Here is a 15256-nt window from a genome sequence, read left to right as displayed (position 1 = left end):
TTATCTGAAATCTGTTACACAGAATAAGGGAGCGGCACATTTCACTCTTTCAGCTGTGCAGCATCAAACATACATTTTTAGTACACAACCTACTTGATTCATTATTTTAGTCATTATATCATTTAGCTTGTGATACATTTAGCCTATCCACATATTTTGCGACTTTCCAGATCTCTTAACTTTCCTTTGCCACCTCAAACTATCTCTTGGGGTTTGGTCTCAATACCCCTTTGTTCTTGTCACATTACCACTTGCAACACCCTTGTTTCTCCATTAACACATATCAATTCCTTCTTCGGCTATCCCCACTTTCTTGACAAATTACTTGCAAACCTTCTACTCCCCACACATCCTAGAAAGCTGCGCATCATTTCTATGGGGGGGTTGCTGTCATCTATCTGCTTACTGTCTATATTCCCCTATATTGAGAGTACTTTTGAGTCCCAATAGAGACTCTGTTCTAGTTTCTGTGGGTTGTCCCAATAGTGGACTGGTTCTTTGGACTCCAGACACTGGATGTCTGGTTCTTTGGACTCCAGACACTAGATGCACCTTTTGGGCTCCATCCACTGGATTTCCCTTTTGGACTCCTTACACTGGATGTCCGATTCTGTGGGCTCTGTCCGCTGGATGCTCCTTTTGCAGAATAGCCTGACAGCATCTGGGACGAAGGTCTGAAAACTCTTTCTAAACTTCTTGACAAAGTTCTGGGGATGGTGTTGGTGTATCATACATGCACTCAAAATTCACTCATCTTTCAGGAATCTAATTACCAATACAATTACAATAAACAAATTGTTAGTAACTGTATAATTCTGAGCCTTACAGATCTGTGTGCCTGATACCTTAGACAAACATGAGGAAGCTCTAAACAGAGGAGCCTGACGTGTAGAAAATTCTACTCACCCGGGTTATAGTCCTGTGTCCAGGGCGACCTCCAGTTCTGTCTGTCCTTGGCTCAGGTCAGCAGTCTCGGTGTGGACCTCCAATGCTGTCGAATCTAAATCAGATTGTTCACCTGTAAGTGTCAGTCTATCCGTTATGAGCTCTTCAGCTGGAGAGAATTAAATAGACTGCATGGTTTGACAATAAACTCTGCTTTTAGTTACAAGTCCCTATCTATATAGCAAAAATCACGAAAACTACGCCCCTAAAGGTTTTAACCACTCATTGTCAGAATCACTAGGTGGAATTGATGATACCTGCCAGCAGTTGGCGCTACTGAGTACTGAGGCGCGGAGTCTAACACGCCCTTTGTTTTCACCAGGAACCCCCGCAAGGAGGTATGGACTTTGCTGCAAGGAACGTGCAGGTTGCAGCCCTCAGTATCAGTCAGTTGGCGAGGTAACAATTGAGGCAGCGAAGACAGCCCACCAGGATGCAGGATAGAAGCGTAGTCAGCAAGCAGGGTCAATTCAGAGGAATGGATATAGCCAAATCAGAAGCAGGAGAATGGTCAGGAAGCCGGGTGAATACCAAATATCACTCTAAGCCAGAATCGGGAACCAAAGGAGAAGTCAGGAACAAGCCAGGGTCAGAATCCAATAAACAGCAACACAGGAACAAACGCTGGAGCAAGGCTGAAGACCAAATACTCTGGAAAGCAAATGGCCTCAGTGAGTTCCTTAAATAGAGGGAAGAGATCCCTGATAGGTGCCTGACATTGGCTGGAAAAACGCAACCAATCGCTGACAAGTAGTAGGGTGACGGAGCGTGGAATCTTCCGCATGCGTACTGATGGCAAACGTAAACAGCGTCATGTTGCTAAGTAACGGCTGCCATGCTCGGCATATGCATGCGAATAGAATGGCAAGCAGTGGGGCGCTGATTCAGCAAGCAGACAGGCGTCCGTAAAAGCAGAAACAAGACGGCGCCTGACAGTACTCTCCCCTTTCTTCTTTTTCAGGGTTTGTAAGGTCGCCTCTCTCTCCTTGAATTTGGCCAATAAGCAAGGGGCATGTATCTTTTGTACATTGATCCAAGATCTCTCCTCGGGGCCATAACCCTTCCAGTCAACAAGATATTGGTGGTGACCCCTGGAGATCCGGAAATCCAGAATCTGATTGACCTCATACCCCTCCCCATGATCAGTCTTTACTGGGACCGGGGATGGGGTTCTTTTGACAAATCTGTTGAGAACGAGGGGTTTTAGTAGAGCAATATGAAACACATTGTGAATCTTGAGTGATGGAGGAAGAAGGAGTTTGAATGTCACGGGATTGATAACTTAAGTGATTTGAAAAGGTCCGATATAACGGGGTGCGAGCTTCATGGTGGGAACTCGAAGTCTTAAATTCCTTGTGGATAACCACACTTTGTCCCCCACTCAAAGTCTGGGGACTGGTCTACGGCGATGATCGGCGCTAGCTTTGTAGCATTGGAAGGATTCCAATAACTTGGACTTCGCCTGAGACCATATTTGAGAAAAGTCCTGAATGAGATTCTGCACGGCCGGAAGCGCTGAACCAGGTTGAGAAAGTTCAGGAAGGAGAGGGTGAAACCCATAGGTAAGTAAAAATGGAGACTAACCAGTATATACGTGCACCTGGTTATTATGAGCAAATTCTGCCCAACACAAGAAAAGGCTCCATTCAGCCTGATTACACGAAGAGTAGGTACTAAGAAATTGTTCCAAGTCTTGGTTGACCCTCTCCGTTTGGCCATTGGTTTGAGGGTGGTACCCTGAGGAAAACTTTAGATTGAACCCCAACTCTTTGCACAATGATCTCCAGAACTTGGACACAAACTGTACTCCTCTATCAGAGATAATATCCTGGGGACAGCCGTGAAGACGGAAAATCTCCTTGATGAAAAGGTTAGCAAGGTTAGAAGCCGAAGGAAGTCCCTTGAGAGGTATAAAATGTGCCAACTTGGAAAATTTATCCACTACCACCCAGATAGTATTGAATCCTCCTGGAAGACCGCTGGGGCATTGCATAGGCCAAAAGGCATCACCAAGTATTCATAGTGGCCATCCCGAGTGTTAAAAGCGGTCTTCCATTCATCGACCTCACGAATCCTAATCAAATTATAGGCGCCCCTGAGGTCTAGTTTGGTGAATATGGTGGCACCTTTGATCCGATCAAATTACTCGGAAACCAGGGGTATGGGGTACCTGTTCTTCATGGTAATGGCATTGAGTAGTCTGTAGTCGATGCATGGTCTTAGAGAACCATCCTTCTTCTTTACAAAAAAAAATCCTGCTCCGGCAGGTGAGGAAGATTTTTAAATAAATCCTCGTTCGAGGTTTTCAGATACATACTCGGTCATGGCTCGAGTCTCAGGGAGGGAAAGAGAGTACGTTCTACCATGAGGAATCTTCTCTCCAGGAATAAGTTCAATGGAACAATCACAAGGACGGTGGGGTGGAAGAGTCTCAGCGGCAGTCTTACTGAAGACACCCACGAAGACAGCGTATTCAGATGGCAACCCAAGACTGGGTCTGAGAGCGTGACCTCTAATAGGTTGGGTATTGAGGCATTGATCAACGCAGAGTGGACCCCAGGAAGTAACCTGAGCACGTTGCCAATCAAATTGGGGTGAATGGTACCTTAACCAGGGTAGTCCTAATATTACCAGATTAACAGTCTGTGGAAGGACTAGAAACGAAATCCATTTAAAATGGAGGAGACCAACTTGCAGTCGGATTGGCCGGGTGGCCTGAGAGATAGATCCATTGGCCACTCTGTTACCATCCACCGCTGTCAGAACCAAGGGTTGCAATAATGATTCCAGGGGTAGATGAAGGTTAGCTGCTAAGGATGCAGAAATAAAGTTTCCAGCTGCCCCTGAATCCACGAAGGCCTGGAGGGAGACCGGACCCTGGGAAGCATGGATGATGATGGGCATCAAAAAGTCTGTTTTGTCTGGAGAATAGGGGGAAGATGTACTCAGCCCTAGACCGGCCTTACCGGCACCGACTAGGATCTGGCGTTTCCCGGTCTCTTGGGACACTGATAGAATGTGAGAGGTTGAGGCATAGATTGTTTTTAAACCTTTGTTCCCGCTCCTCCACAGTTAGATGAGAACGCCCGATCTGCATGGGCTCCTCAGGCAGAATTGGTGGGTTCTGAAAAGTGGGGGCCAAGCGTGAACTAGCCCGGCGAGATTGTTCTCGTTCCTGATTATGCTCCAAATACCGGATATCGACCTTGATGCATAAGGAGATCAGATTATCTAGGGTAGCTGGTAAATCCCTGGAGACCAACTCGTCCTTGATCCGATCTGTCAGCCCCTGCCAGAAGGTAGCTACAAGGGCCTCATTATTCCAGTTTAGTTCTGAGGCGAGAGTTCTGAACTGAACCGCGTAGTGACCCACGGGAAGGCTTCCCTGACGTAGCTTTAAAATGCTGGAGGCTGCAGAAGCAACTCGACCAGGTTCATCGAACACTTTTCTGAAGGTTTGTATGAAGGAAGACAAATTTTGTAACAGGGGGTCATCACGCTCCCAGAGAGGAGAGGCCCAGGCAAGCGCTTGATCCGTGAGTAACGAAATAATATATGCCACCTTGGCTCGTTCTGAAGAAAAATTTCCTGGTGATAACTCGAACTGGATAGCACATTGGTTTAGAAACGCTCTGCACTTTCTCGGATCACCACCAAATTTGTCGGGAGGTGGGATGTGAATCCCTCCAGTAGGATTAGGTGCAGCTGAAGCAGAAGAGCCGACAGCGGGGGGTGCGGGAGCAACAGATACTCCGGGAGGAGTCAGGGTTCTCTGGAGGGTATCCATGCGTGTAGCCAGTCCCTGAAGGCACTGCAGGAACTGAGTCTGGTTAACCTCTTGTTGATCAACACGGAGAGTCAGGTGCTACAGGAGGTCAATAGCAGAGAGATCACCGGTGCCTTCGGCATTTGACATGGCCAGAGTATACTGTCAGAATCACTAGGTGGAATTGATGATACCTGCCAGCAGTTGGCGCTACTGAGTACTGAGGCGTAAAGTCTAACACGCCCCTGGTTTTCACCAGGAACCCCCGCAAAGAGGTATGGACTTTGCTGCAAGGAACGTGCAGGTTGCGGCCCTCAGAGACAGGCGTCCGTTTAGAAGCAGAAACAGGACGGCGCCTGGCACTCATGCTCCTGTTACACAGATGTTAGTACATTCTCTCATTATCATACAGGAATACTCCCCAGGAAGGAGTTGGCTTATCTCCTGTCTGCTATGTCCAAGGTTATAAGCATAGCCTTGCAAATAATGAAATACTCCTACAAAACAGGTGCCTTCCCACCTCTCCGATGACCTTCCCACCTCTCCTATGACCTCCCTCATTAACCCATTCACTGCTGGCATACGTGTTACCGCTGACCGGCTTCCTTCCACGTGCTGTTACTGTTAGAGCTGGAGCGAGTTAAGGGCGATGCTGCAGAGGCACCCCGGAGACCTGCAGGCGAGAAGCACCAGCTATATGCTGGGCGATCAATCTGCTATTTGTGTTCAGAGGCTGGATGACCCAAAGCTTGACTTGTCACACAGCTGCAGCAGTTACAGGCATGTCTGATAGTGACAGAACACAGGGACAGTGACTGACGGGAAGATCCATGAGGATTCATGTGCTGGCATCAGTATTTCTGTAAAGTAGGGACTATGGAAGGGGTTAAGTCTTAACTCCAGTCCCTCCTGGGATGAATAATACCAGCATTCAGGAAATTAGTTTTAATCTATTGGGTAGGAACAGTGCGGACAGGGAGAGGACAGCGGACACGTATTGAGACCTGTCACACTGAGATCCACTATTGGCTGACAGTCGTGTATGTGCATACATACTGCAAGCTCGGAGGGTGATTGGGAGGAAAATATTAAATGGTATGACCAACCAAATTAGACAATGTTTGGCACTTCAGGCCGACTTTAGATCATCATGTAAGTATACAGACTCACACCATATGTGACCAAACAGTCGGATGCCGGTTGATTGGAGGTTCTTCCTGCAATCATCGGGCCAGTGTGTACTTAGCCTACAGCTGCCACACTGATTTGTTATTTCATGGGGTTTCCAAGTTCTTCATAGATGTGGTTCTAGTCTAGCACTAGGTTCTGCACTACAACTGGAGTCTCCTTCACTTGCTTGGATAATGTCGGGTTTGTTTTTACGCTTTGATGCGGGTGAACAAATATAATCAATTGACAGGACAATACATGATGTAAATATACCACCATGACTGTTTAATGACTCTAAGCCAGTGGTTCCCAAACTTTTGCAGTTCGCGGCACCCTTAGAGTCTCCATAATTTTTTCAAGGCACCCCTCCAAAATAATTACCGAGCAGTCCCGTTTTATAAGTAGTCAAAAAGACGCAATAAGTATTTAGGTCAGAACAGAAATACTTATTTAGTTGTATACAAAAATAATACACATAAATCCAATCCAAAAATAATTTACAGCTAACACACTCTGTGCCCCCTGCATCCACACACACTCAGTGCCCTCTACATCCACACACACACTGTGCCCCCTGCATCCACACACTCTGTGCCCCCTGCATCGACACACTGTGCCCCCTGCATCCACACACACTGTGCCCCCTGCATCCACACACACTGTGCCCCCTGCATCAACACACTCAGTGCCCCCTACATACACACACACTGTGCCCCCACGCTCTGTCCCCTCAGCCTCTGCCTGCTCTGTCCCCTCAGCCTCTGCCTGCTCTGTCCCCTCAGCCTCTGCCCCCTCAGCCTCTGCCCGCTCTGTCCCCTCAGCCTTTGCCTGCTCTGTCCCCTCAGCCTCTGCCCCCTCAGCCTCTGCCCGCTCTGTCCCCTCAGCCTCTGCCCCCTCAGCCTCTGCCCGCTCTGTCCCCTCAGCCTCTGCCTGCTCTGTCCCCTCAGCCTCTGTCCGCTCTGTCCCCTCAGCCTCTACCCGCTCTGCTCCCTCAGCCTCTGCCCGCTCAGTCACGCCCGGCATTCAGTGAGAAGCGAGGAAGGAGGAGGATGCTGGGTCCCGGGCACCGCCGGATTGGTAAGTGTTTTTTTTTCTTTTTTTCTTCCTGTCCATGGCACCCCTGTGACAGCGCCGCGGCACCCCTGGGAGCCGCGGCACACAGTTTGGGAACCTAGGCTCTAAGCAATTAAACCGCTGTCCAAAAACACCTTCAACATTTTAGATTTAGATTAGATTTTGACACAGATATTGACTGTGAAGCAGTCTCTGGTTAGTGTGCCTGGGAATGTCGGATTAAGGGGCTGAGGGTACATAAAGAGGACATATCTCAGCTGAACACTTCACCCGCCTGTCAGGAGCCGCCGCGGGCATCGCCGCGACTCACTTCCTGTCCTGGCGGGGACATCATTTCCTGTTACTCGGGCCCGGCCGTTGTCAAGGCAACGGCCGGACGCCGAGCGTATGAAGTGCTGCGCCCCGGCAAGTGTTGAAGCCGGGCGCATGCGCTAATTATCTACCCTGCGGGCTAATTATCTAGTCTTATCTATTTGGCCTCCCAATCTGTCAATCATCACAAGGCTAAGCCCTGATTGGCCCATATCACTATATAAGGCAGGGAGGGCTTAGCCTCCCTGCCGGTTATAGCATCCAGTTTGCCTGTCAGCTAACCTGCTCCTGTATTGCGTTGGTGACAACCTGTGGACTGATTTCTTGTGTATGACCCCTGCCTGGACTTTGACTCTGCCTATTTGCCAGTGACCCTTGACCTTTCAGTCTGTACCTTGGATCTTGCTACCGTGCCTGTGACCCTGACCTTTGGCGTGTTTACCGACTATTCCTGTTCGCAAGTGACCTCTGACCCTGGCTAGTTTACTGGATTCACTGTCTGCCATTACTCCTCATTCCTGGGTTCTCCGCAGCTTGTACCCATCTCACGACCTCCCGTTAGTCTGCAGCCAAGTCTGTCCCCACCACTAGGGGCACCAGTGAACACCAGACTTTCGGAGCAGACTCCGGGTTTTGTGGTATTGGCTGCTGGAGTTCCTAACACCACCGAGGAAGCTGCAAGATAGCATTAAAACACGTTTTACTTCTCTCCAACTACTTGTCAAGGATCCATATTGTCTGCAGTTAGATTTACAAAAAGGAAACCAGGTAGACTGGACACTAACACAGGTGGGGGAGCGGGAGGACAGTCTTTCCCATCTCAGACAAGGGGGGTAGGAGAACCTTGCCAGTACAGCATCCAAATACCACCGGCTCCTCCTTCACTCCATTTCATTGTACTTTTTTTTAAAAATATATTTTATTATATTTTACTCGTTAATGGCCCTGTCAGTAACACCTGAGCTCTCTTCCTGCGGCAAGATTGTAGCAGAACGGAAGCTGATCGGCAGAGGTCAGGCTGTACAGAAGTGGAAGAAAACCTTAATAATGTATCATTGGCAGCACGGGGGCTCAGTGTTTAGCACTTCTGCCTCACAGCACTGGGGTCATGAGTTCAATTCCTGACCATGGCCTTATCTGTGAGGAGTTTGTATGTTCTCCCCATGTTTGCGTGGGTTTCCTCCGGGTGCTCCGGTTTCCTCCCACACTCCAAAAACATACTGGTAGGTTAATGCTATCAAAATTGACCCTAGTCTCTCTCTCTCTCTGTGTCTATGTTAGGGAATTTAGACTGTAAGCCCCAATGGGGCAGGGACTGATGTGAATGAGTTCTATGTACAGCGCTGGGGAATTAGTGGCGCTATATAAATAACTGATGATGATGATCATTGAAAACCTGTCAGTGTCATTAGATCTAACAACAAGGTAATACTTCCTTTTCCGGCAGCTTTTAAATGTCTGAAATATAGAGTACGCTGTCTGCACATTAAAGACCCAACTACATTGAACATAGTTTATTCTAAACAATGTTACAAAAATAAAATGAAGTTAAGGTTTTATTTGCATTGTTGGGTGTATGTTCACTGTGTCTCTAAATGAACCTCGCACAAGTCATTAGTTGGTTGGCCAACAGGGTCGAATTTTAACAATACAGTGTGTGACCCTGAACATGAGATGTTATTTGTCAGGATGGAAAGCTGAGTTGGCTGATGACCGATGTGTGTGCTCATTGGTCACCCTGGATGCGGTTGGAATGTGTGCAGCCGCTTCTCCCTGACCTCTGCGGTAGCGATGACAGATCCAACTGTTGGGGGATTGAGCTGGACCTGTGAATTGTGTATCACTCACGGCCAATCACATATCTTCATTCTGATGTTTTCTTCGTTGTGGCTCATTCACACCAGCATGTTACACACGTGCGTGAATGTAAACATAGCGGAAAGAAGGAAGTGGCTGGTACATACGTGCTCCTGATGTGCAGGGTATTTGGGCTGAATTAATTTATACTTCAGGCAGTTACATACTGGTGAATAGACATGATGCTATGTTAGTGCACTGTACAATTTACATCCATGTAAGAAAAATATATACACTACCGGTCAAAAGTTTTAGAACCCCCACCATTTTTCCAGTTTTTATTGAAACTTATGCAATTCAAGAACATAGAATAAAGGTAAAATGGTCACACGGCCAGCGGTAGACTGCTAGATCAGGGGTGTCCGACCTTTTAGCTTCCCTGGGCCACATTGGAAGACGACGAGTTGGTTTGGGCCGCACATAAGATACACTAACAATAACGATAGCTGATCATCCAAAAAACCATAGAAAACATAGTTAACATATATATATATATATGAGAAAAAAAGTGATATATATATATATATCTATATCACTTTTTTTTAAATCCCCCTATACTTACCTTTCAATCGCCCTGTTCAAAAAATCCTCTCTAGTTATTATACTATAATCACTTTTTGTATTATTTTGATGCAATATCAATAAAGTGCATTTAAGCCAGGCATTGTATATCAGGGTGCCCTGACCAGGCCTGCGGTACCTGACATATACATCACTGTGACCCCAAATTGTGACCTGTTTTGCTAATTACACCACTATGTTATAACTAAGGGATGACAACTTATAATGGGCCAAAGAGAATAATATATAATGCCCCATTAGTATTACAAGTAGAAGTATGTAGCAGGGAGATAAGGTCCATGATGCTCCTGGACCAGGTGACTTTTATTCACTGGTCAGCGTCCCTTGAAATAATAAAAAAAAATCCCCCTTAACTTACCTTTTAATCGGCTTGTTCTCCTGTCCTCTTCTCTTCTTTTCTCCAATTCTGTGCTGCTGATTGTTCTTCTCGCGCGGGTGACTCCTCTGTGCTGCGCTCCGCAATGGATGTCGCCCGACATTCACTGCGAGCACCGCACAGAGGAGGAGACAAGGGAGGGAGCCGGAGTACCAGCTGACGTGACCGCAAGGTAAGTATTTTCTTTTCCTTTTTTTTGCAGGATTTTTTTTTTCCATTAACAGTGCTGCCCCCTTGCCACAACCAAAACTCCTTCTGGGCCACATTTACAGGCGTGTACAGGCGGGCCGCGGGTTGGACAACCCTGTGCTAGAGGTTAAAAAAAATACAAAAAAAACATTTCGTTAGGAAAAACTGAAAAATAATGTAAAGTTCAGAGTTCTACTTGTGGAGGTTCATTACGCCAGGACAGTTGGTGCAAACAATTCCTACAGGTGCCTGAACGTTTGTTGATTACAAACCTCCAGTATGTATAAAAGCAGTGTTTGAACAGATGGCTATTACACCCTCTGAAGCATTGTTTGAACAATGTTGCCCTGCAGGAGGTAGTATATTGCTAGCAGAATGGTGAGAGAAAGCCTATTAACAAAGGAAGACAGACAGACCATTATAACCCTTAAAGTGTAAATCTTTCCTTTAGAGAAATTGCAAAGAAAGCAAAGGTGTCAGCGAGTACAGTTTCCTACACCATCAAAAGGAACTTGGAAACTGGAGGAAACCAGCCAAAGCCATGACCGAATCGGAAGACAAATTATTATTATTATTATTATCATCGTTTGTTAGGCGCCACAAGATTTCCGAAGCGCCGTACACAGAGCAAACAGTAGACTATACTGGGTGAAACAGTACAGAACAATAAACAAAAAATACCAATACTTCAGAAACTCCAGGCAGGCTAATATAGTAGAGGCGGAGCAGAAGAACAGGTATGGAGACAGGAGGGAAGAGGGCCCCACTCATGCAAGCTTACATCCTAAGGGAGGGTAAACAAAACAGGCACAAGGGGAGCCAGTTGAAGCATGGGGGAGAGAACAGGGGGGCCAGGAGGAGAGAGGGGAGAACATGTGGAGGAGATGAGGGGGTTAGTTGGAAGGTGGGTAGGCTTTGAGGAACAGGTGAGTTTTAAGTGCCCTTTTGAAGGAGCACAGATTGGGAGAAAGACGGATGGAGCGAGGAGGTCGTTCCAGTGAAGGAGGGCCGCACGGGAGAAGTCTTGGATTCTGGAGTGGGAGGAAGTTTCTGAGAGTCAACAGCGTCAAGCAGTGGCAGTAAGAAAGCCATTGCTAAGATGGCAAAATAAGAAAAAGAGGCTTGTCTGGGCCATGAAGCCAGTGGACTACTGAAGACTGGAAGAATGTCTGATGGACTTGTGGTCGGGTCCCCCTCACCTCCCACATGGCCAAGATGACTGTTGCAGCAGCAAAAGGGTTAATACCTGCTGTGCTGAATGGGTTAGATGTCAGCACTAAGGAATTAAAGATGTATTGATTTAGGAGGTAATATGCCATGGTGGAGGAAGCTTGTTTTTTCTAACTTTTCTAAAGAAAGTCCCTCATGCTAATGAGACCTTTTAATTTGTGAATGTCCAAAACATCCTTTAGCCTGAAGGCACAGGAGAGGGTAATTAAACTAGCTGTTAGGCTTTCTATCTCTCTAAAGCCCAGGATGTAGGTAAGATCAGTAACCTCTGTACAGCAAGTGATTTGGGAAATCACAGATTGATGTAAATTTTGTGAAGTTTAAATTGCATTTAAATCCAAGATTAGAGAATATCTTACATCCTGATGGTAAACATTGAATGTAATATCTCAGACAATGTGGGGTCAGCTAGGAACAGTGGGCTGGGCCATCCTCTGCCAATATGTGTGTCAGAAAGAGTATATGAAGAGCAGTTTTATCAAGTAAAGTATCATTCCATCTGTAACTTCTGGATCGCTAGTACCTCAGACTAGCATGTAACTGTCCTTGTAAGAACTACTTGAGCTAGTAATATATCACTGCTACAAGATCCTGCTTTGACGCCTACTTACCTGCTGTAATTCCTGTGACCAACAGATTAGACCAATCTAATCCGTTATCTGGCTGTTCTGAGGTTGGACCCAGCATCCAGTACAAACGCTCTGCTCGCTACTCTGCAGCTCTGGCCAGTGTGATAGGCCAGGGGGATCCATCCACAGCACCCTGATCTAAAGGAAGGGGTCAGGGGTACACTAGCAGCAAGAGTTACCCAGAAGGTAGCGGTTCTAGGCGCCGGTGTAGGAGCCTAGTGGTGGCAGCAGGCTACCCCTAATGCATTTAGAGGGGTGCAATTGAGATAAAGAAAGTTTGGTGGCAAGACAAGCTTAGTCGGTCCCCAGCAACATGACGGGTAGGAATAGGAGGTCCATTCTGTCACGGGACTGATGAATCAAAATTTGAAATATTTGGTTCATCACACGGTTACTTGTATGCCGTTGTGTAGGCGAAAGGGTGGTTCCTCAGTGTGAAACTGACAATCATGGAGGAAGCATGATGGTCTGGGGCTCTTTTGCTGGATCCACAGTCGGCGACTTGAACAGGGAGGCACCCTAAAACAAAGGGCTGGCACGTGTTTACAATACCCTCTGGTCAACGCCTAGTTGTTCAGGGAATCACCCTACAGTAAGATAATGACCGAAAACATACCACCTATGTTAGAACTACCTTCGAGGGGAGGAAAACACCCCATCCAGCTGGTCTGGGAGGGTGAAGGGTGAAAGTGCGACAGTGTTGGGTTATACCTGTAAAAGCTGGCTACTTTCCAGAGTTAAACATTTAGATTTAATTTTCTTAAAATGATTGTATGATTTCATTGTTTATTTGTCAGATGGTTTAATATCATTGTACACGGAGACACTAAACTGTGAATTTCAATAAAAAACTGGAAACATTGCGGATGTTCTAGATCGGTTGTATATTTTTCTCACTTTCATCTGACAATTGCTGGTTTCCTAACTCTTCGGGACATGATTCTAGGACACAGGATCCTTTCTTATGATTATGGGTCTGAATGTGGAACTGTGTGAAATACATTTTTCATTTCTGAACCAAAAAAATGCTGAAGACTTCAAGTGAAGCCAAAGAAAACAAAATGGGTATGTTGTAGAATCATGAAATGGTAAAATAACCATGTCCACAGTTATTCACTGAACACTGCCATATCTCTATGAAGGTCTGTCCCAGTCCCCTAATGTCTTTTTCTAAAGGGTATTTCCACCCAAATAGTGTATTTTATTATTTAGTGCGTGGAGGGCATCTATGTAACAGATGTACTTACTTTTCCGGCTCCTGTGTCCTATTCGCTGTGGTGAGCCTGTCATGGCGAATAGACTTAAATGGTTATTATACACACCTGCGTTTAGGCCATACCGGCTACAAGCTGCGAGAGTCTCTGTGGATAGAATTCCACAACATGGTGTAGCCAGTTCCATTTTTGTCAAAGTACAGTATATGGACAGCACAGTGGTTAGCATTGCTACCTTACTGGGGTCATGGGTTCTATTCCCACCAGTGCCCTATCTGTGTGGAGTTTGTATGTTCTCTCCATGTTTCTGTGTGTAACCTTCCACAGTGTATAAACATACTAGTAGGATAACTAAATGCTGGACTGTAAGTTCCTATGGAATGGAGACTAATAAGAATGATTACATATTGTCTGTTCAGGCTGCATAACATGGTGGCAGTATATAAATAGGTAGGTACATACATACCTGCCCACCACACCTACTAGTTTAATATCCTGTAAACCATAAACTGTTATGTTGGTGACATATCTGGCAGAGATCTGCATCTAGTAGAAAGGTCAATGGATATGGTAACCAGACACAATGGATATGGTAACTAGACACAATGGATATGGTAACCAGACACAATGGATATGGTAACTAGACACAATGGATATGGTAACTAGACACAATGGATATGGTGACTAGACACAATGGATATGGTAACCAGACACAATGGATATGGTAACTAGACACAATGGATATGGTAACCAGACACAATGGATATGGTAACTAGACACAATGGATATGGTAACTAGACACAATGGATATGGTAACTAGACACAATGGATATGGTAACCAGACACAATGGATATGGTAACTAGACACAATGGATATGGATGGTAACTAGACACAATGGATATGGTAACCAGACACAATGGATATGGTAACTAGACACAATGGATATGGTAACTAGACACAATGGATATGGTAACTAGACACAATGGATATGGTGACTAGACACAATGGATATGGTAACTAGACACAATGGATATGGTGACTAGACACAATGGATATGGTGACTAGACACAATGGATATGGTAACTAGACACAATGGATATGGTAACCAGACACAATGGATATGGTGACTAGACACAATGGATATGGTGACTAGACACAATGGATATGGTAACTAGACACAATGGATATGGATGGTAACTAGACACAATAGATATGGTAATCAGACACAATGGATATGGTAACTAGACACAATGGATATGGTGACTAGACACAATGGATATGGTGACTAGACACAATGGATATGGTGACTAGACACAATAGATATGGTAACCAGACACAATGGATATGGTGACTAGACACAATGGATATGGTAACCAGACACAATGGATATGGTAACCAGACACAATGGATATGGTGACTAGACACAATGGATATGGTAACTAGACACAATAGATATGGTAACCAGACACAATGGATATGGTAACCAGACACAATGGATATGGTGACTAGACACAATGGATATGGTGACTAGACACAATGGATATGGTAACTAGACACAATAGATATGGTAACCAGACACAATGGATATGGTGACTAGACACAATGGATATGGTGACTAGACACAATGGATATGGTGACTAGACACAATAGATATGGTAACCAGACACAATGGATATGGTAACTAGACACAATGGATATGGTGACTAGACACAATGGATATGGTAACCAGACACAATGGATATGGTAACCAGACACAATGGATATGGTAACTAGACACAATGGATATGGTAACTAGACACAATGGATATGGTAACTAGACACAATGGATATGGTGACTAGACACAATGGATATGGTGACTAGACACAATGGATATGGTAACCAGGCACAATGGATATGGTAACTAGACACAA

At 45.7% G+C, this 15256-nt stretch overlaps 1 protein-coding gene across 1 annotated transcript in view; it reads right to left on the bottom strand.

Annotated features, from left to right (window-relative positions):
• XRRA1 (X-ray radiation resistance associated 1) overlaps positions 1–15256 on the bottom strand; it is a 118313-nt gene that overhangs the window by 2131 nt on the left and 100926 nt on the right. The gene's annotated exons all lie outside the window — the stretch shown is intronic.

The sequence above is a fragment of the Mixophyes fleayi genome, chromosome 2, assembly GCF_038048845.1.
Source record: "Mixophyes fleayi isolate aMixFle1 chromosome 2, aMixFle1.hap1, whole genome shotgun sequence".
Taxonomy (NCBI): domain Eukaryota; kingdom Metazoa; phylum Chordata; class Amphibia; order Anura; family Limnodynastidae; genus Mixophyes; species Mixophyes fleayi.
The sequence above is the reverse complement of the archived record's forward strand: the minus strand, read 5'-3'. Positions and strand labels throughout refer to the sequence as shown.